The sequence below is a fragment of the Ambystoma mexicanum genome, chromosome 4q (genome assembly GCF_040938575.1).
Source record: "Ambystoma mexicanum isolate Mex_15411 chromosome 4q, UKY_AmexF1_1, whole genome shotgun sequence".
Taxonomy (NCBI): Eukaryota; Metazoa; Chordata; class Amphibia; order Caudata; family Ambystomatidae; genus Ambystoma; species Ambystoma mexicanum.
In genome coordinates this window covers 58710550-58732692 of record NC_090928.1, presented here as the reverse complement: position 1 = coordinate 58732692, position 22143 = coordinate 58710550, and the positions used below count along the sequence as shown (strand labels likewise).

At 43.7% G+C, this 22143-nt stretch overlaps 1 protein-coding gene across 7 annotated transcripts in view; it reads left to right on the top strand.

The window, feature by feature from the left end:
- LAMA2 (laminin subunit alpha 2) overlaps nt 1-22143 on the top strand; it is a 3027572-nt gene that overhangs the window by 2342057 nt on the left and 663372 nt on the right. The gene's annotated exons all lie outside the window — the stretch shown is intronic.

Below are 22143 nucleotides of genomic sequence, written 5' to 3'. Positions count from 1 at the left end.
AGGTTGGGGAGCAGGTCTTCACGAATATTCAGAATAGCAGTTTCCATGCTACAAGCTGCTCTGAAGCTAGACTGATGGTCATGGAGACAAGCTCGGAGATGGCCAGCTTTTCCAGAGGTTTGCCAATGAAAGGAGTGATAGAGATCGGGCGATAGTTGGCTGGGTAGGAGGGGCTGGAAGTGGGTTTCTTTAGAAGGGGGTGAGAGGGGAGGGGAAGGCTTCAGTGGTGAAAGCGTGGTTGCAGAAGTCGGCCAGGGCAGGAGCAAGAGTGTCAATATGGTCCTTGATGGGTTTGGACGAACAGGGAAGAACCAGTTTTGAGGAGACTTTCTTAGATCAGACTTGTCTGGAAATCTCATCAGGGGAGAACAGAGGGAAAGAAGAGAAAGAAGGAGGGTATGAAGCTGCAGGGGGGCCAAAGGTAGCAGAGAGAGAGAGGAGGGAAGGAGGAGGAGAGGATGAGAGGGTGGACAGGAGCTCCTGGGTTTTGGAGATGAAATGAGAGGCAAGGGCTGTGCAGAGGGTCTTGAAGGGGACAGGAGAAGTAGAGACTGCAGCAGGATTGGCCAGCTCATTGCAGATTTTAAAGAGTTTGGCTGAGTTGTTAGAAGCAGCAGAGACGTGACTTTCTTAGTGTGGATAGAGAGCCGGTATTGCCTTTGGAGCAGGAAGCGAGCCAGTTTGTCAGAGGATGCACAAGATGCCTGCCATTTCCTCTCAGCCACCCTACACTTGCATTTAAGGGTGACTAGGTCCGAGTCATACCAAGAGTTGCATTTGGCTTTCGGCTTCAAGCGGATCCTCATAACAGTGGCAAGAACATCAAGAGTATCAGAGGTAGCAGAGTGGAGCTTGGAAAGGGCAGTGTCAGGATGAGAGTTCACCCATAAGTGGCGCAGGAGGAGAGAAAGTGGCAGCAAAAACCTCAACTGACACACGCTTCATGGGCCGGATGACCGAGAAGGTAGGTGGCAGTGCTAGAGCAGGCTTGGTCTGCAGGGTAGAGAGGGAGAGATGGGAGGAAAGGAGAAAGTGATCGCTCCAGACGAAAGGCGTGGTGAGAGGGTGAGAGAGGGGGAGGTCAGAGGAGATGAGAACATCCAGAGTGTGCCCTGCAGAGTGTGTCGGGCCAGAGGGAAGAATAGAAAGAGAGAGAGAGTTGCAGAGGTCACGAAAAAGTACAGAAGAGGGACAGGCAACATCCAGGTGGGTATTGAGGTCTCCAAGGAGGAGGAGTTGAGTGGTCAAGGCAAGGAGGGAGGAGGAGAGGTCAGCCCACTCGAAGAGGAAAGCAGTAGTCTGACCAGGTGACCGATAGTAGCAATGGTGAGCGAGTGACTTGGAGAGAGAGAAAGCATACAGACAAGGCATTCAAAGGAGGAGTAGGCCTGCATAGGAATCACAAAGGCAGGAATCCACTCTGGGTAGATCAAGGCTACACCCCCGCCAGAACAGGTGGATTTGGGCATGGAGAGGATCTTGTAGCCATTAGGGAGGAGAGTGTCAAAGCTCGTGACAGAGCTGGCCATGAACCATGTCTCGATGAGACGGAGGACATTTAGGTTGAGTTCTTCGAGGAGACGGCAGATGTCAGAGGAGTGTTTGACAGCTGAGCGAGAGTTGAGAGTGGCAATATGGAGAAGATTGCCAGCCTTGAAAGACTTCCGGGGTTGGTTACAAATCAGAGGTACGCCCTGCAGAGGTCTCAAAGGAGTGCGAGGGGGGCAGAGGAGGAAGTAGGAAAGGGCGGGTAGCCAATGTGGGAGGCAAGGAAGCCAGAGAGGAGAGAGCTGGAACAGAAGGAGAAGGAAGGAAGTTAATGAGGCATGGGAAGTGTCTATCAAAGAGGAGAAGGTTGGCCTGAGGGCCTTGGACCAGGACGGTGCCATTCAGGTAGACATTAATTATTACCTTAGAGGAGTGGAGCGGGTCCATGAGAGGCCCATGTTAGTTTGCAGATGATACAGCAGAAGTGTGTGGAGGGATGGAGTGAGGGTTAGTGCGTGTGTTTATACAATGTTTTTAAGAACTGCATATATATGAGTGAAATATGATTGAGTTTACACTGCAATGTGCGAACACACGAGTGTGAGTTGATGGACATGTTACTGCAGTGGCTAAAAGGGAAATACAGAAGTACAGGTACTCACCATCCCAGATTACTTGCTTACTATTCAGAAGTGCTGGTACTCTAGCATTCAAAGTATTGGCTTCCTGATGAGAAGTGCAGATACTATGGGCCTGATTTACAAAGTGTTTTTTAATGTGACTTTAACATTCAAAAACGCTTTTGTAAATCAGGCCTCAGGTCTTGTAAATAAAATAAGTTAATGTAATGATAATCATGTACACAGGGCAGGCAAGTACCTGGCCATCTAAAGCACTGTGTTCTTTAGAGTGGCGCATGCATAGTGCGATATCTGTAAAGTGTGCGTTACAACTACATACGCAATTGGTTGGCACACAAAGTGTATTCGTGGTGCGCATGCTCGGGGCTTTGTGTGCCAACCAATTGCGCCACAATGTAGGTGGTGAAGTGGCTAATAGGAGAGTGTTCTATCATGAGATTGACCTCAGTGAATAGAGTATGGAGCTGTGTGTGTGTGTGTATTTTTGTGTAGTTGGCTCATACATGTTCGTGTTCCTCACACTCCGATTGTGTTTCCCTCTGTGAATTGGAATGTGCATTTGTGTAATCTAGTTTTTTCAATCGGCATAAAAACGGTAAGAAATATGAAGGAAATAGTTTAAATTGAACAATTTAAGTTTTAAAGGTTAAAAGTGGGTGCTCCTAGAAAAGCTCGGGCTCTGTGATTATGGGTCTGCACAATGCCAGGCGTGGTTTGCTTGCTAAATAGGCAGCATACACTACAGTACCTGCATCATTAGAACGGCCAGACATTTCAGTGCAACCGCCATCCAGACCCAAATCGCCATGGTTTACTGCACATCAGCGTTTCTCTAAAGTGCATTGGCAGCGCTGTACTGGCAAGGGAATAGATAATACCCTCAAACCATTCTTTATTTAAACCGACACTAATGGTCCGTTTTCCTCTCAGCCAACCAAAATGAGTATTATCATCACTTCGAAAAAATGGAAAGATATTGAAAGTTCCCTGCTGCTGGAAGTCATTTTGATCCGGTAATTGCACGGCCCCTCCACTGGACTGGATGGAATAAGAGCGATCGGCGCATATTCATCGAGGCAGCTCGCGCCCGTCTCCTGCCCTGTGTTTTATACCCGCTGCGTCACTCGTGAGGGGAAGATGGCGGTGGGTAAGTAGCAGGCAGTTCATTTCTCATCATGCAAGTATCCGGCCCCTGATGCTATCAAGGACTGCACGAATTGGGCGATGCTCTGACTGCCTCCATTTCATGTGCAGGAGGCGATGTCGTTTTAGAGGCACCCTGGGATTTGTGCACACCATGGATGCGAGTTAATTTGGCGGGATTACTTCGCGTCAGGGACAGGCTATGGAAGGGGCCTTGACGGCAGGCAGGGGCACCTTGACTTTGGGAGGCGCTTCCACGGGCGCCTCACCGGCTCAGCTGTCGGCAGTCAGGCCTAGGAAGAGGTATTCTGCTTAATGCGCTGCCATCCGAAGATTCTTCGTTTCTCTTGTAAAGCAAATTCAGCTGCAACTAAAAGCAAAGAGGTTTAATTGGACGACTTAAAGGCTTGAAAAGAAATGTATTCAACATCCCAATTTCATTCTGGCAGAAATAATGACTGTCCAGTAAAGCTTCTGGGTCTATTATGAAAAAAGAAACTTCAGTAGTTTGGTGTTTAAGCTGCAGTAAAGCGAGATATGACAGGAAATTATATGTTCAACTTTTTGCCCATAATCGTCTTGTTTCATGTTTCAACCTATGTTTTCAAAGCTTCATATTTTTTTGTTTTCTTTAGGTCGATGTGTGGTACTACTTTCTAAGCAGTACTTGAAAAGATCGAAATGTAATTATGAATGACAAAGTCAGCCTCGATTAAGCTACAATTAAATTATTCAAGTAAAACTACTTTGTAGGCAAAAACCATTAAATCTAATAATTGTCAAAAATAAGCCTTCAGTTTCACTTCACTGGCTTCTTTGCTAATTTGTTATGGGGAAACTGACTAGTTCTCAGACTGCCAGTACTGGGAAATCTGTGTTTCCCTTTTGTCTTTTTACTTGGTATCTGTTTGGGTAACTTTTTCATATTGCACACAATTTGGTGCAATGGTGATTCTGTCGTATCACACTAGACTTGCACCAAAGTGATTTTTGGTTACTTTTAAATGTGCCTAAAAACAAGCTGGTGGCAGCAATTACATTTTGACCTATATTTTTAGTTAGCACATTCATGTTAACCGTGTTTGGCTACTAACTCTGGCTAGTGTCTTAAGATGGCCATGTCACAATATCTTTTGCTTATTCTTTTGCCATTTTGTTCTTTGGTCTTCTTCCTGCCTTTTCGGGTCAGGAATTCTCTTTTACGGTCATGCATTTGCCCGGTAAAACTGCTGTTTTCATGGGCTAGTGCATGCCATGTGTGTTTGGACCCAGGAATTGGACTGAGACTGTCTGGTCCCAATCCACATACTAGTGATATGATATGGCATTTATAATGCACCTATACACAAGTGTTTCAAGGCGCAACGAGACAAGGGAGGGGGAACAAAGGGAGGACAGACAACGATCCTAATAGGCCAGGTACCATTCAGATTGCAGAGTGTGTCTAGTGTGCATGCAGGAGTCAGCCCCAAAGTGGACCCTGATTGGACCGCTGCTGGTGTGCGTGAGTGCAGATAACTCACCAGAATTTAGCATAAGAGGAGGAGTCCTGCAGCTATTCCAGCAGACCCAAAGAGGAGGCAAGTATCCTCTGTAGCTGTGCAGATTCCGGGAGACTCGAGGATGAATCCTGAAGAGGCCTGGCAACCATTCTTGCGGCTGTCTTGTTGAAGCCCTGCCTGACTAACTGATCTCAGAAAACCCTTGCAGGTGCTTCAACACTTTGGACTGGTATAACCAACCAGTCTCTATGCCTTTTCACGATCCTGCAGCCTGGTACCTTCAGAAATGTCCCTGGACCAGCCAGTGGACTGACTAGCTCTGTTTAGGGCTACCGTGCCAGAAGCGTTACTGTTCTGTGTTTTTGCCCAGAACTTTGATGGTCTCCAGCTAGTACTACAAGTCACTTTCTTGTCAACTTTCAGCACCCCAGCATCGACAGATCCTGTTCTGAAGTCTTCCTTGGTTTGCGACTGAGGAGAAGCCTGATGTCGCCCATGTCCGGTGACCGTTGCTGGAACCAGTATTCCCCCATTTGGTAGAATATCTTGAAGAGTTCTGCATCAGTGCCTGCTAAATTTCTTCACTGGAAAGGGTTGCACATAGCTCCTGGACTGACCAGAAACCTCCTTGCACCCGCATCTCCTAGGAATCTTCTACTGGATCCAACGTTGGGAAAACCTACCTCCAGCGATACCCATCCGTTCTGCCAAGTCCTTAGGGAAAATCGGAGTGAAGGCAGTGAGTAGTCACAATACTTAGCGGTGCCCCTATCACCTCTATAACATTTGTGAAGAACTTTGATTTATATTCCATTCCATTGCTTTTTAGACGTTTGTTGAAAAAGCTGCTCTAAAAGCTAGGATAAGTATTTTACTTAACTGTAACTCCCTTTGAAAGACTTTTGAACAATACTCACACCCATAGGTCCCATCTTCCAATGGCACTTTGTGAACATTTGGGCACAATACCCCATTCAACTTAGGGTTGGACTCATAGGGTTAGAGCTTCTATTCCTGTAGACTGGTTATGCAATGTTCTAATTACTTCCCTTGCCTTTCAGGGTTATTGGTGAAATGTATGCATTGTATTGACCAACTGTGACTGTATACATGTTGTATATTTAGAGTGTTGTGTGATCATATTATCTGCTTAGTTCATTTTTATAGTGTGTGTTTAAGCCTATAATAAATATAGTATTTTTGTACTTACCTGTCTAAGTAGAATCACTGTGGACCCCTGACCCCACTTGCCTCTCCTGAGACTTAGCCTTGACCACTCTTCCACTCTTACCTTGACTGGTTTGGCTAAACTCCCACAGTTTCCCCAGTTCACTATAAATAGGGTGGCCTCCTAAAATCTGTCCACCAGGCTAGATTTTAGAAATTCATCTTAACACACTTGAAAAACTCAAAATGCAAGTGTTTTGAGTTATTCCTGAATTAGCTTACCTAGCGCTACTGGTGTCAATATAGGCAAGAGTAAGGAGTAAGATACGGATGGAAAAACAGCCATTAACTATTGAGATAGTTCTAGATAAACAAGGGTCACGTGTTGATCTAAAATCAGTGGTTGTCAACCATTGGTGCCAGACAACAAAGTGGATGCACTTTCTGTGTCAACCCAGTTTTGGTAACTACAGGCAAACACATGTTTAATGGTACACAGAAAAATAATAAATTATAAAGTATACAAAAAACAAGAAGATTTGTGTCCACCCAATTGCAAAGGAGTATATAGAACAGCAGTATTTTAGGACATTGATCAGGTGTTTAGAGCATCTCCAGTTTTGAGCACAGGAAGTTTTCATAACGAGGGCTCTGCAGAATGATAGCTCTAAAAGAGTAGCATTTAAACACATAAAACATCCCCTTTGCCATTAGGGTGCTGAACACCTCTTATAAATTCTTTATTCAGTCCACCAAGTTCCATATTACATATTGGCATTCTAGAAGAGAGAGTGGGCATTGGCTGCTGGTTATGCTGGTGTAGGGCTCTTTCCTGAATTTTGAGTAAACCTCAACATCCATGATTACAAGGAGCACAGCCAAAACCGTTTAACAAATAAGGAATCTTTACAGTGCTGCAAGGGTCATAGCACTTTTATTCCAATTAGTTTTGTTTTAGGGGAGCTTATTACGTATGCATTACCAATGCACATTTATGGTGTAAAGCAGTTATTACAATATTTGGCTATACAATTAGTATCAAGGAAAAGGATCAACAAAAGTTGTTCTGCGTTTAATTTTGGAAAATGCTATTTGGATGCAAAGTACTTGAAAATCTATCTCCCTGTTTGATGCCGATGTGGGGTGTAATTAAAGGAAAAGCTACACTACACCGCAAACAACAAAGAGACTAATAAAAACACTGGCCCAGAAAGACAAACGGCACTGGAAACAGGAAGCCTCCAATTTGCATATCCCAAATATTTGCTATTAATTTTAAAGGACTATTATAACTTAAGTATTTTTCTCACCAACCACAGCTCGCACTGATTAAATGTATGGTTCATTTTATAGATAATTCCTAGGTGATTTTTGTGATATAAAATCCATCCTCCTGTGAGTCAGGAAACTGTGATGTCCATCTAAAATGGATTTCTGGCCTATCTGAAAAGGTCCTGAATTTGGCAAACTGGTGGAGGGTATAATTATGTATGCGGGGAATAAATGGCATGTTCCTAACAATTATGCTTTTTGTAAAAATGGCAGAAAATTGCCAAGCCACCGTGTAACATGGTTCGGACCCACCTGTTTTATTACATTTCCCCTGATTAGCTGAATCTGAAAATATATATATTATGGCAGTTACTAGTATATCACAAAGATTTTCACACAACTAGTGTTTGCCAAAAATGTGACATGAGAACAAATGGGGATTGTAAATGGAAGCTGCCATATGTCTGCTCCAGACTTCTAAGCCAATCATTAGAGAGGGGAGGGATTTGGGAGGAGATAGAGTAACTTTCCAATCCTATTTGCAAGACCTCTTGCAGGGTACTCCCCCAAGACTGTACACTTGATGGTGTCATCGCGGCTATATCAGGTGGATGCACTATGAGGAAGGGACTCTGCTGCTGAAATTTACCATCTGACAGCCGCATGGAATCACCAAAGGAGATTGCATCTGGGTGGAGCTTTTTATTGCTAGGGAGGACTAAAAAAGCTGACTGGACTCTATGGTGAAGAGCTGGGGACCATCCTTGATGGTGAAGGGACCATACTCCTGCCCTGTCCTTCTAGAGGGTCCTGGCATGCAGCTGGCTTTCCTCAACTTTAAACAGAGGTTTTCTATGTAAGTAGAATTGAACTCTTTGCAACCAAAAGATGGGGGATCTGCTGGCCTTCAATCCTTTCCTTTATAGCGGGTGGGGAGAGATCAAAACTGTGTAGATCCTTAGCCTATTTAACTAAAAAATATTAATTTATTAATGTATTCCCCTTAGCAGAACACCACAGGGTGATTTTGGTTAAAATAGAAAATTAACAAAGCTCGTTCCCGGTGTGCACTGAAAACTATAGACTGTAATTTAATTGGGTGATCCTGTTTGTCCTGTTGACCCCGACTTTTAGAAAGAGGAGTGTCTTTGTCCCTAATTCCCGAAGTGGCCAGCTTTCCCAACGCAGGCCTTTAAGTGGAAGGGGGTCTGAAATCCGAAATTCTCAAATCCTCTCCATTTATACTGTCCAGCTTCCCCAAAACAGGCCTTTAAGTTGAGGGGGGTCTAAAATCCCAAATTCTTAAATCATCCCAATTTTTCTGTCCGACTTCTCTCCTACTTTTGTCAGTGTGGGGGGGGGTCTAAAAAACCCACTGCTAAATCACTGTGTGTTTGAAGGAAAAGGTGTAGGTGAAATCATAATTGCCATATACATTTGTCCAGATCTGTACACAAAACTGCTCGCCTTTTTAGCGTGCAGGAAAATCTCAATCGCACAGATTTGCATGCACAATTGTTAATTGACCAGTGCACAGTATTCCTTGAATTGAAATTTGTATAAAGTAAATCATTGTGATTTGAATGTTTCCAACCCATTGGTGTGATTTATTTGTGTAACAAGACGTTAATTGTGAGTCACAAAGAAGGTGACATGTGTAGTTTAGTGTGATTTCTGTTACCTGTAATTCAAATAAATAAATACATATATTTCCTGTACACCAGCCTGGTTCTTGGCTCATTGGTAGCTCAGGGGAAGGGATCCAAGTAGCATGATATGAGGTTGAGATAGGGCTGAATAAAATAACTAACTGCTTATTTTGTGACACTTAGCTTGAGGAGGGAAGGAACTCCTGTGTTGATGGTGGCCTCTCAATAATCTGTTACACCCTAATGCTGTTTTTGCATGCAGCACTGGGGCTTCCCCGAAGCGTGACACACACTTTTGATTCTTCACATCATGACTATAGTATCCGCTGAGAACCAGAGCGACTCACAAGTGTTCAAAATTGCCATGACAATCCCTCTGTGGGGGTATGCAGCAAGCCTGGGAAAAATTGTTTGCAGCAAGATGTGCTTGCACATCACTGCAGCAGCCCCAAACACCACCCCATTTCCAGCAAATCGCTACAACATGAAGTCCTCATGAGACTTACACACAAGAAGTGCCTACAATCAAGACCACTTGATAGGCTTGATTTTGGTCATGCCCTTGCTTTCCATGGGAAAGATAGGGGACTGAGGAGAATGCAGCATCTTTGCGGTAATATTTTGGCAGCAGATTTTAATATTAACATTATCATCATCGCAGTATGGGCTGGAATGTGAAATGGTGAATAATAATGAGTTGTACCAGGTTTAAGGGATAACACCAGTTTGAAGCGTGCACGCATGTGTATGTGTGAATGTTCAGTAGTGAAAAAAGCTTTAGTTGAAATGACACTAAGATGCTGGTTTAACCCAATAAAACCTTTGAAATCCAGCAAGTGTTGGAAACTAAGCCACTTTGACTTTGAGCCCACCATTGCACAGCCCATAAGCACCCTGATGACATGATATGATATGATGTGATATGGCATTTATAACGCGCCTATACACAAGTGTTCCAAGGCGCGAAACATCACCTGTTACATCAACAATGACATAATTGGAAACTAGAGCACACTGTTTAAAGTCATGGCATGTTGCCACTTTAACTTGGGCGGCTTGGTGTGCTACAGTCAGTCACTGGGCTAAAACTGTGGCCAGGCCATAACGCTACTCACCCCCCCCCATAGTGGGTCCATGGGCTGCTGATCATGGCGCGCAGCCAAGGACACATGCCCCAGATGACCCAGGCCTCACACAGCCATCTAACGTAGTCACTGCGCATAGTTGCCTTTGGCCAGGCCAAATGTGCACTTTAGTCCTAATAAGGGGTCCATGGACTTCTGGCAATGACCATTGCCATAACCCATGGGTCAATTATGATGTCATCAATGTGATCTAATTTTCTATGATGTCACCAATGATATCACACTAGCAGAATTTCAAAGGTTTTGCTGTGTAGCACACATTCTTTTTCATTTTTATATAATCACACAAATCATAAACAATATGTTCAATATGTTTATAAGCTAGGCAGCATGTGAATTTTTCACCATTGAAGGACCCATTGTCCACGTTGGGATAATGAGGAATCTGGAAGAGAATGGGTGCACTATTTAGGAGATCATTTTGCATTGTGTAGTCTAAAGGTAAGGCGTAAAAGCAAGAAGCTAGCCATTTACTCATTACTTTTCCCCCCAGTTCATGTCATTGCAATTTGGAGGCAAAAAAGCATAAAACAAGGAGTTAGCAATGTCACTGTGGTTTCCTTCTCTGGCGTCAAAGAGCACATGGTTTAAAACATCATTACATTCTCATGCAAGCATGAAACCAATGTTTTTATATGGTATCTGCATGGTTTTAGCATCTGGTGAAGCATGCAGATTCCAGAGGAATCCATTGTAAATGCCGTCTGAAAAGCATCATTTACAGGCAGCATTTACATTTCATGCAAGATGAAGAGTAAAGGCGAAGAGTAAAGGTGACTTCGCCTGGTTTCACTGTTCACTTTTAAACTCCTTTTTTGCAAATGTCGATAATGGCAGGCAGAGGTCCCAGCTGCACATGCGTACTTATGTCGGTGGTTCCCTGCATGCATTAAAAAAAAAAAAAATTACCACCTCAATGTTTTAGTATTCATTTTGAAAAGATTTTTAGGGATCCTCCCTTTGTTGTATGAATTTACAGGGCTCACATTGATGAAGAAAATTGAGGATTTTCCTATCAGAAAAGCCTCAGTTGCTGCAATCCATGATGGGAGATATATAGAGGTTTTTTTTGGGTGCGAGCACTTCCTTCTCCTTCAAATTGTTCATCACCTTCTGGACAGGTTTACAGCAAATTACCACATTTGCGGGCTGCTTAGTTGAACACGCGCTCACACACAGCCAGGTGGAATTTATTTACTGGAACTTTGGGGGAACAGAACCAAATTTGGGGTGCTGTGATATTTGTTTTCATCACTGATGGTGGCCATTAGCGGCAGATTGATTGACTGTTGTTTTTTGAGAGATTTTACATTTTCTGACAGTCACCTCAATAATTTATTTTGCATATATCCACTGGGGCTGCATCAGTGAAATATATTTCCCTCTCTCCCTCCACCAACAGAACTGTGCAATGGTGTATAATGCCAATATCAATGCTAGCGCCCTCCCAAAGTAATATCTCTGCGACTCTTGAGTTAGGTTTGCGTTATAAGCAATACAATAAACTGCTTCACTTTGTGCCCACCTTGTTTCTCATTTAGTGCAAATCCGCCTGCCGTTTTTATTGTTCACATATCTAAAGGATGCACCTTTTTCGCCTCTAGCAAAATGAATCAGCCAGGTCCAAAAAAAACTTTTCTTTCAACACTTGATACGTTTTGAACCATTTTGTAAAACTGCCCCAAATGTCCTAAGTTAGGATTCTAGGGGGGGGACGGGACGTGGCAGGTATTTTTGGGGAAAATTGCAGCCACAGACCTCCTGCGAGTCAAAGGTTGCTAGCATTAGAATGCTCACAAAATGTAATGGTTTGTAGGTTTTGATTTAACTATAGTGCAGCAAACTATTCAGTAACCATGGTCATGGCTCTATAGTTATGGTTAGATGAATGGTTGCATATGAATATCAGAAAATCCTTTTCACCATAATGTTTGACTCCGTAGATGAATCTTCACCAAATTTGGTGAGCCTCTGATGCTGCACCATCCGATCAAGCCTGCCAGATTTGGTTAAAAAGCCATGCTTGTGTTCAAAAGTAATCAGAAGTTGAAAAAAATGAGTTGCTTATTGTCAGGATATCATTGGGAAAATTAAATTGATTTTCAGAACACAATCTCTCAAAATTGTCTTGCTCAATTCTTTATTTTTTTCCATGAAAGTGACCTTAAGATCCATTTGATTTTAGTACAAACATTTAAAAGAAAAACCAGCCATACAAGAAATATGTACTTCAAAAAAAGATAGACTTATCTATAATTTGGACACACACAGGGCAACATTGTACAAAATAATACTATAGATGGGAGGGACATCCAAATGTACATGAAAGCCACATTGTCAACTTTATGGTAAAGTGTACATGTGATCCAAACAATGACTTCTACTAACCATCCATGTAACTATGTACAAAATAGCAATGTATGAAGTGACAAGCATCTGCAAATACAACTGTTTTGCCTTTCATACTTGTTAATTGACAAACTATTGGTAGTATCTTCAATTATGATGGCCAATTAGTTATGTAAATATGTATACAACAAGAAGTCTTCTCAAAAAAAGTGTGTGAAATAACATGCACTGGGAAAACCAATAGTTCCCCCCTTTGTATTTAGTTGAGAAACACATGGTCAGAGCTTCTATTAATATGACCAATTAGTTGTGTAAATAGGCGCAACATAGCAAGCACTGTCAGGGTAAACAAAAGTATGAAGTAACAAGCACTGGCAAAGCCAATAGTTCTTGCATTTGTAGTTGTTAAGTGACACATACATTGTTGTTGCTTTAATGACTATGACCAATTAACCATTTAAATGCACATGAAATGAGCATTGGCAAAGAGAAGCATGTAAGAAATAACACTTATTGACAAAGCCAATAGTTTATCCCTCTGTAGCTCTTAATGGACAAACAAAGGGTCATACTTCCAATCTCTACAACCAATCATTTAAATGTGTACAGAATAACAAGTACAGGTAAATCCAAAAATGATTGTAGTAACACGCACTAGCAACGCCAAGAGTTTTGTCCTTTGCAACTATTTGACAAAGAAATGGTCAGAACTTCACTTTCTATAACTAATCTTTAAAATAAATATGTAGGAAAGAACAAGCATTGGCCAATCCAATAGTTTTGGCTTTTGTAGTTAATTGATTGGCAAAGTAATAGTTTGCCTTTTTAGTTGTTCATTGACAGACAAATGGTTGTAGCTTCTATTATTTTTGCAAATCATTCCTGTAAACATCTATGAAAGAACACGCACTGGCAAAGCCAATAGTTTTGACATTTACAGCTTTTCTCTGACCAACAAAAAGATGTATCTTCAATTACAATGACTAATCACTCATGTCAAAATGTACAAAATACAAAATAGCAAGCATTGACAAAGCCAAAACATTACCAGAAATCAGCCTGTAAAATGTAGGAAAAAACAAATTCTAGAGCGTGGGGGAGGGACGGGAGGAGGGAAGGGTTGGTTTTTGTAATGTTTATGATGCAATACTCAATTAAAAAAATTGGAGAAAAAAAAAAAGAAATGGCAATACTGATGCATGATGTTAGGATTATCCGTTTTGGTATTGGTCTGCTTTGCTGAGCCAAAGAATAGCCACATCTCCCAGAGGCTGATGTACCACGGGGATCCCGCTCCTTTCACGCTCTGGAAGACAATTTGCGTTGCAGATGGTCCTCCGAATAGCTTGTGGCCCGCCACCTCCACACCACAGGATGGGGCGTTCCATCAACTCACGACACTGGTCATAACTTACCTGACAACCTGTGCCCTTTATGGTTTCACATGTCACCACAATACATTGCTATAACATGTTCCAGTGTTCCATAATCCCGGCAAGTTTGGCGCAAAACCTTTTGGTGAATCATGGAAGTGAAGTAATTACATATATTTTGTGCATAGTAGTGTCGCAATCAGAGGCTGTCCTGCAATCGCAGTACGAATGCCCCAAAAGAAATAGACAGAATGTGTGGTCTTATATTAAGCATGCTTTGGCTGGTGGGCTTCAGGCCACAAACTATGTGAACTCCGACCAAGGAGAAACGCAGTCATTCTGCATGTCAAAGTAGCTGTTCAGCAACACGGGAAACTCTCTGTTCCAACTAGAAAATACGGGGTGCATAATGTGTGTGCCATTATGGCACATATTTGTCTTCAGAAAGTGCTCCTTGCCTCTATGTGATGGCAGTTATTTCTTAGACAGACAAAGACATAAGGCACAATGGGCCATGGCAGAAAAATAAACTTTTCCCATATTTTTGTGTCAATCATACTTTTGTTTATCGTCTTTAAAGTGTGGTATATTTACAGTAAATTTTAATAATTACAGATTGAAAGTCATTCCGTTTTTGTAAAGAAAAAACAAAAAAAAAACATTAACTACAACTGTATGAGGTTAGTTTGAATGCAATACAGGAGAAGCATAAAATATATGTTCAATACTATAATTATGAATAATGTTCACTGAATTCATACTTAAGTTGGGAAAGAAAATAATGAAAGAATAATAAATGTGAACTGGACCAGGACTCACGGGTGTAATAAAGAATGATGCTATTTCAGTTATGGCAATATGAGAACCTGTGCCTTAAGGAATAACTCAATTTAAATGTTAGGTAACTCACATCCCTGCTATAGTTAAAGTGAGCCTTATGAAAGATTGGTGTAGTACATTATGTAAAGTAGTGGTATAGTGTGAGTTAAAATTACTTATGTTGTGAGATGGGCATTGTTTATATTAGTGAATGAGCTAATTCAGAGTGTTTGTAACTTAATATTGGTATTCTAAATGTTTGTATTATTCACATTATGTTACTTTAGAGTGGCTGTTTGAAACATAGGGTGGGCATTTTCTATGTTTGAAGATGTCACCTTTTTTTGTTTCTTTTTGTGTGTTTGACAAAGTACAGATGCATTCAAAATATCATCAAAATAATCTTGCTCGCGCATGGTTTTAAATTGTGGGGAGCTGGGAGATAGTTGGCTCCTGCTTGTAGCTTAGAAGAGCCCGTGGAGCTTCTTGTAGCTTAGAAGAGCCCGTGGAGCTTAACACCAATAGCTAACAGTGCCTACCTTAGAGTCCCCTGGCCAACCTTTGCCAAACACACGCACCTATGTAAATATAACTCCGTGTTTGTGAAAATCTATAATTAAACATTAGGACACATCTATATGACATTTAAAGGATTATGGCGTCATAAATAAAGCACACAATTCTTTTTGCATCTTATGTGGAAGTTAGATTTGTAGAATGCTGTGTACTAACTCCTTGTTCTCAAGTGGCAGCTCCTTGTCCCTGGTTGATGCTGGATACCCAAGAGCTGCTTTTAGCTCCTGCTTATCCAATCTTAATTTTGATCCCTGCTCACGCATACAAAAAAACACAAGCACCACACCGAATGTTTTATGTGCACATTTTTTGCATGTGTGTTTGGGGGTGAGAATGTGCATTTTAGTGTTGTAACTGAATGGTTTATATGTTTCCCTTGTGCGTTTTCAAATGTGTATGCAGATTCCAAGTGTATGAGGGTTCCTTCTGAATGTTTTGAATGTGCACATCGCATGTTGTCTGTGCATGACGTCGTTACGCAATATTGTTTTCATGTCTCCTGTGTGTGTTTTATGTGTATGGGTAGTCCAAGCATGTGATCTGTACTTATGCCCATCTCAAACTGTATGTGCATGTAACATTTTGTGTGTGTGTATGGATGGTGGATGCTTTGATAAGGTGGTTAATGAGCTACAAGACAAAAATCGCTACGTTTTCAAAATGTACAAATAGGTACACTTTGGGGGGGTCACACTCTAGGTGTGGGATCTCTCTGCAACTCTCCCTCAGTCTTTGAGGATGACCACAATTCCATAACAGAGTCTCCCTACTCGACAGGTTGTAATGCCAAATCACTAGAGCCTGGGTACGCTACTGTCTATCCCTGTCTTCTAGCCATGCCCATATCTCTCTGACTCCCCAAGGGTCCTCTAATGGCACCTGACAGGGTAGTCTGCTTGTCCTGCTGCCCTTCTCCTCTCAATGGCCATCGCTTATCCTTTTCCTCACATGCCTGTCTCCTCTCATTTCCACCCTCATCTCTCTCTGTGTCTCCACACTCTGTGTGTCTTAACACTCTCCCTCCCTTCTCCTGCCTCCGCTTACCAACATATCTGCTTCCCTCCCAATTTCACACCTTACAACACTACCATGCTGTTATTCTCATTACCCTTCCTCTCCTCTAATGTTCTTCTCCTCTCTCTCTCCTATTCTTAACCCCACTTTACTGTCCCTTCCAGAATTACTTCCATCCAGTTACCACCTTCTACTCAACCTGCCTCCTAGTATTCCTCCAAAATTACCACCATCTACTCTATCACTCACACCCAACTGGTACTTCTTTTTTGCCCCTAACACCCTGAATCTTCTTTCTTTATTCCAAGGTTTCCTCCAGGTTCCCCCTGCTGCTATACCCTCCTCTCTTCTCTGTTGGTCCTCCTGCATCTTATCTGACTCTGCTGGCTTTCTATAGCCCTCCCCTTCCTACGCAGAAGCCCCCACCGCTTCTATTGGCAACTTCCATTGGCAGCTTGGTTCAGATGTCTTCCTGGATGTCTTCCTGGACCAATCTCCTTCCAAGCTATCCCCTTGAGGGGCAGGACGTCCCCTGAAAGTCTTCAACACACCCCTTTTGGCATGATATCCATGTGGTCATGGGGTAGTTTGTTTGCTGCTCCCATCTTGGATCAATTAAGTGGTTTTCTACAAACATTTTGGGCCGATTCCCTGTTCGCACCTATTGCTGGGCAGCTCCCAGCTAGCTCCAGCTCCCCTGTTGCTGCCCTACTGCCCCCTTATAGCCAATCTGGGGTGTATCAGGTTGGTGTTTTGTCCCCTATTCAACTTCTGAAGATGTGACAGGGCATGGACAAGACCCTGTCAGGGAGCCGCAGGGATCCCTTTAATCCTGGGACAGGTGGCCTATCAGGCTACAGCCAGAGCCAGTCCTACCAAAGAGGTAGGACTGGAGTCCCTCTCAGCTCTCCCACACTGAGTGCCCAGAGTGTCTGATTACATGCAGGGATTTTGGGACCACTGTCCCTGCACATATATCTATCTGGCTCTGTCCTGGCCAGGTCTCTTTTTCTTCTTTTTCAGAGAACATGAAGTCCATCAAGCACCAGGACCCTTAGAGTCCTGAAAGGAATCATGGATCAGGGAAGCCAATACAAAGTACAAATTGAGGGCAAAATCGAGCTACCACTACAAGAATACATTGGGGCCCAACCAATGAAACTCGGGCTGGAGCATGAAGAACGGTTTTGATACCAAAATGGGAATGGACTGGGGTTTTCCACTTGCCAGACTGATTGGGGTTGGAACTGTGCGTGATTTGTGCTTCAAACAGACCACATGCGATGTGAAGCAAGCACGGTATCAAGAGAGATTACACGGACAACAGAACTCAAGTTTCCAAGAACTTTATTAAAATGAAAGGCCTAACTTGTCCTATAACTTGTGAAACACTTGTGCATCGTAGCGATATAAATAAAATATCATATGATATATCGTATCATAACTAAGGTATGGATTTCTCCTGCCTAAAGAAAGCTAAGGGAAGTCTGTGTCGGTAAGTCCAAATCAAACGTCTGTCTGTGTCGAAACCTATGCTTGCCCTTACATCTAGAAATAAACATGGTGTGGGGTTTCTTCTTAGCAAAACAAATAGTGTTCAAAAGTAAAGTCTCAGCTGCAGTCCTTCTTGGGATTTCAATTTCAGGCTCAATACAGTCCCAATAACTGTTTTTCTCGCCAATGTTCAACCAGGCCTTGAGGTTCAATGTGGAACAGTTTATGCAAAAAGAAGATCTTGAGGTTCCCTTTCCCAAGACAACGCTTCTCAGTTCCTTAGATTCTCGGAGTTTCCTTCTGCAAGATTTCAGGGTAATCCTTATTCTAAAGTCACCTGTTCAATGTTCAATGCAAGAACCAACATTTTCACTTGATATGCCGTCTGACTTGCTTTCTTCATCAGTTAGTTCCCAATTCTCAGTGGCTTACTCACTATGGGCCTCATCACGAGTTTGGCGGTAACCCTTAAATCCGGCGTTCGCGCTATTACCGCCGGATTTAAGGGTCTGCCAAATCAGGGCTTTGGTGGATTTCTCCCCAGCTCTGAGCTGGGGGGAAATCCGCCGAAAATTTGCGCTATTACTGCCGGCGGGAAATCCGCCGGCGGTAAGAGCGCAAAAATTCCCCATTGAGCCCAATGGGGAATGGGGCATTCCTGAATGGGCTCAATGGGGAATGGGGAATTCCATTACCGACAAACCCGTGATCCGGCGCTAATAGCGCCGGGGGGTTTGGCGGTAGGGCTCATACCGCCGGTGGTAATACCGCTGGCGTTACTGGCCAACTCGTGATGAGGCCTAATGTCCTTTGCTGGTCATCCTTTTGGGTCTAGGCGCAGTTATCAGACCACATGTTCCACCCATCACAGGTCACGCAACCAGGAACCCTATGCTTCTGCTTGGCATTGTTCAGGATGACTGTGATGTTCACAGTAGAGAGCTCCTTGGTATAGGTGCAGTTGTCAGACTGCACAATCCACCCATTACAGGTTGCACAACCATAGGTATCCCCCTTTAGGTTAGGTTTCCACACTTGGCTTTCCTTTTTTCCAGTGCAATCCTTTTCTGCTGCAGTCTTGGCTTTGCTACAAGTTCATAAATCTTCCTCACATTTGTAGTTCGACTACTTAAGTTGTTCATTCTGCCACTTGCTTTAGTTCTGTTCACATTGTTGCTGATAAACAATTTGACATTCACTATGGGCCTCATTACAAGCATGGCGGTCCGGGAACTACGGAACCAGTAAGCATGCCGGTACCGTAGTTCCCTGACCGCCATACTACGAGCTGTGTTCGCAGGCCCCTGTCAGCACGCCAGGTCTGGCCTGGCGGGCAGAGCGGCACCCGCAAGCGCAACATTTCGGATCCGACCGCACAGTCGTTGACAATGCTGGTGCATCCGATGTCCCCATAGAATGGGGACTGATAGGCACCGGCACCCGGCAATGCAGGAATTACCGGGTCCAGCAATGTCGGAATTACACGGTAATTTCTCATTGACAGGTGCCGGAAAAAATGCAACTCCGGTGGCAGCCATGCCTGTTTGACAGGCACAGCTACCGCCAGGGTTATAATAAGACCCTATGTCAATTTTAACTTCCAAATGTTTGTTTGGTATTCAATATCACTTGTTCTTTATCAAATAGCAATTTCCATTCAGTTCGGTATTAAATAGGATGTGCTTTCTCTCAATAGCATTTTCCATTCAGTTCGACATTCAATATTACCCGCATTCACTTATGCTTATGGACCGTTACTTTCCTGTGGTCCTATGGGAGCGCTCTGGTCTTCCCGTGTCCTCTGACACTCACTGGCTCTTCCTGTCTCCCCAGCGGCGGTCCCTGCTGTTCCCGCTCACTTGATCCATGGTCGGGAAGCAGACCGCATATGCTCTGCTCATTCGCCAGGCACATCCTTGCACACGCCAGCTTCCCAGTTCCCTACAACAAATGGGGACCGTGTTCTCTCTGCTACCAGCTTCTTTTTGCAGCAGGTCAGCTGTTTGGCAGCTCTGTCTACCTGCCTTCGACTTTGAAGGCGCCCGGTCCCGCGAACGCCACGAAACCCGCTCTCCCCTGGTCCTGGAGGTCTTCTGTGATCGTTGCCGGTCTTCAGACTCCAACACAACTGTGCTCTTTCTCCCTGCACCTGGTTGCCTCTCCTTCTTTTATACACCTGAGGCCTATTAAGTGGCCTCAGTTGTGTGTTATTGATTTGAATTGCCTGGCTATAATGAGCCCAATGAATGGGACTTGCCTGACCTTCAGTACTGCATGCTCTTACACCTCTCTTCTTCATCTCAGTACTACAGTGGTGTTGGTCATAGGAAGTGCTCATTGCTCCTAGTTGCCTCTTGCTCTTCTCAGTACTTGATGGGCATTTAAAGGGAAAGACAGGGCATGAGTGGACATAGCCCATGATGGTGGAGGAAAGGGAGGGTGAGTCTATATAAGGAAAGGAGCGATAGCATGTTTCGCAATCCGGCACTCTCTCCCCAATCCCCATGGACCCTCCACCTAGGTGATCCTCCCTCGCTTGTTCACCCCCAGGGTCGGGAATCAAAAAAAGCGATGGCCCTTTCCCTGCCCACCTTAGCAAAAGATCCCTCGGAAGTGGTTGTGAGAGTGCCTCTGGTTTCTCACAGGGAGCAGTGGGGCATCAGCAGAAGGGAGACTGGAAAGAGAATTCAGAAAAACAGGGCAGAGCCAGGAACAGTTCCAAACCCTTTTAGAAGAGAAATTCATCCAGGAAAAGAGAAAATCCCAGAACAAACGATACTGATGAGCACACGGCTGGCTGCAAGAAAATGGAGACTGAAAATGGGGCTGGCATACACGGCTTTTTGGGACTTCCAGGGACGCCCCATTACTCCAAGGGTGACGCTAGGAACCAATGGCAATCGAGGAGAACTCTTAAACAGGAAAAGCAGGGCTATAAAAAGCCAGCAATTGCAAAAGATGAAGGGCGTATGGGAAAGGTTGAGAGCAGAGGAGGGAGTCCAAGAGACCAGGGAGGAGGGTGCAGCAGGTGAAGGAGGAGTTGGGGGAGACAGTTAGAGTGCTTTGAGAGAGTGGAGGTAACCTGTTGGGCCTGAAAGGGTGATAACAGTTGAGTTGTGTGTGAGTTAGAGACACTGATTTGAAGGGTGGGAGTAGGAAGGAGGACCATTGACATTAGAAAAGGGGAGAGTTTGTGAGAAGGTGTGTGGATGAAAGAGGTGTGTGTTTTACTTGTAGTCCCAGTTCTTTTCTATGTTGTGCCACTTCTCAGGAGTCACAGTCCATTCCAGGTTTCGTAGGACCCTGATGCATTCTGGTAATTGTTGTGTCTTGAAAACATTCTGAAAGAATAGAAAAAGAGATCTAGTCAAAACTGAGGCTGATAGGAATTGGGACAGGTACAGGAGCACACATTTACATACACAGCTCCAAACATACCGGGGAGCTGGCATAGGGGTCATTCTCAGCTCGGGCTCATCCTCTCTGGGGTCCATGGCCAGCCTTTACAGGATCACATGTATGACCCTGCCAGTGTGCATATGGCTGATCTATTCCAAGAGTATATGTACATATGTTTATTGAGAGGCTGTGTTCTATGCATTCCGGTTATGACTGGTCATATTCCATGGTTGCTTCTGAGTAGTCCTTTCCCACGCAATCATTCTGCACACTGTCAGAACTGATTGCGTAACTATGTATACCTCCCTCCCAAAGTACCAGTCAGAGAGATTAATAAAACTCACTGACCAGTTATTGAGGCCACAGATGGCTGGAACAATACACCGGGTCCCCAGCTAGCTGCATTCGAAACAGGGAGTTGGTGAAACAATCACATTACAATGTGTGCATCAAATCCAATCAGGAAACAAAGAAATTGGCACCTATTAATTGGTGTGCTGGGGAAGACGTGTAAGTGGAGAGGGTGGACAGGATGCCGGACTATTCCCCATTAGGGCGGTGCAAGGTAAGAAAACAATGACGGTCTAGCAGTTGAAACACCTGTTACTGGAAGGCACTTGACGTGGAACAGATGGGGGACCAGGTAAGGATTCTGAATAATGGCGTGCGTAGAGCAGTTTAGGGAAATCCAAAGGCAGTCCAGTAGCACAGACCGAGGTCAGGAGCGTATAAGTTCACAAATCAAGGGCGCCAAAACCAAAGGTCGATACAAAAACAGTCTGTAAAGCTTTGCTGAGTTTGCAGCAGTTTGAATGGTCCGAGCCAAGATGGAGTTGTCGTAGCCGTGGAGGAACCAAGAGTGGGTCCGTAGAGCAAAAAAATAAATGGAAGCTGGACAATTTCGAGATAGAAGTTCTGAAAAGATCTTTTGGGTGGGAGGGTAGTCTGTGGAACACAAAGTGCCCTAAAATCAAAAGATTCTTCTTCTATATGAACACATGCAAAAAAAACTTGCCAGATCAGATGCTTTCTGAATTTGGTAAACTTTCATGAAAGTGGACAAAAGATACAGGGGAAAACATGTTCTCATTTTCCAAATCATCGTGTCATGT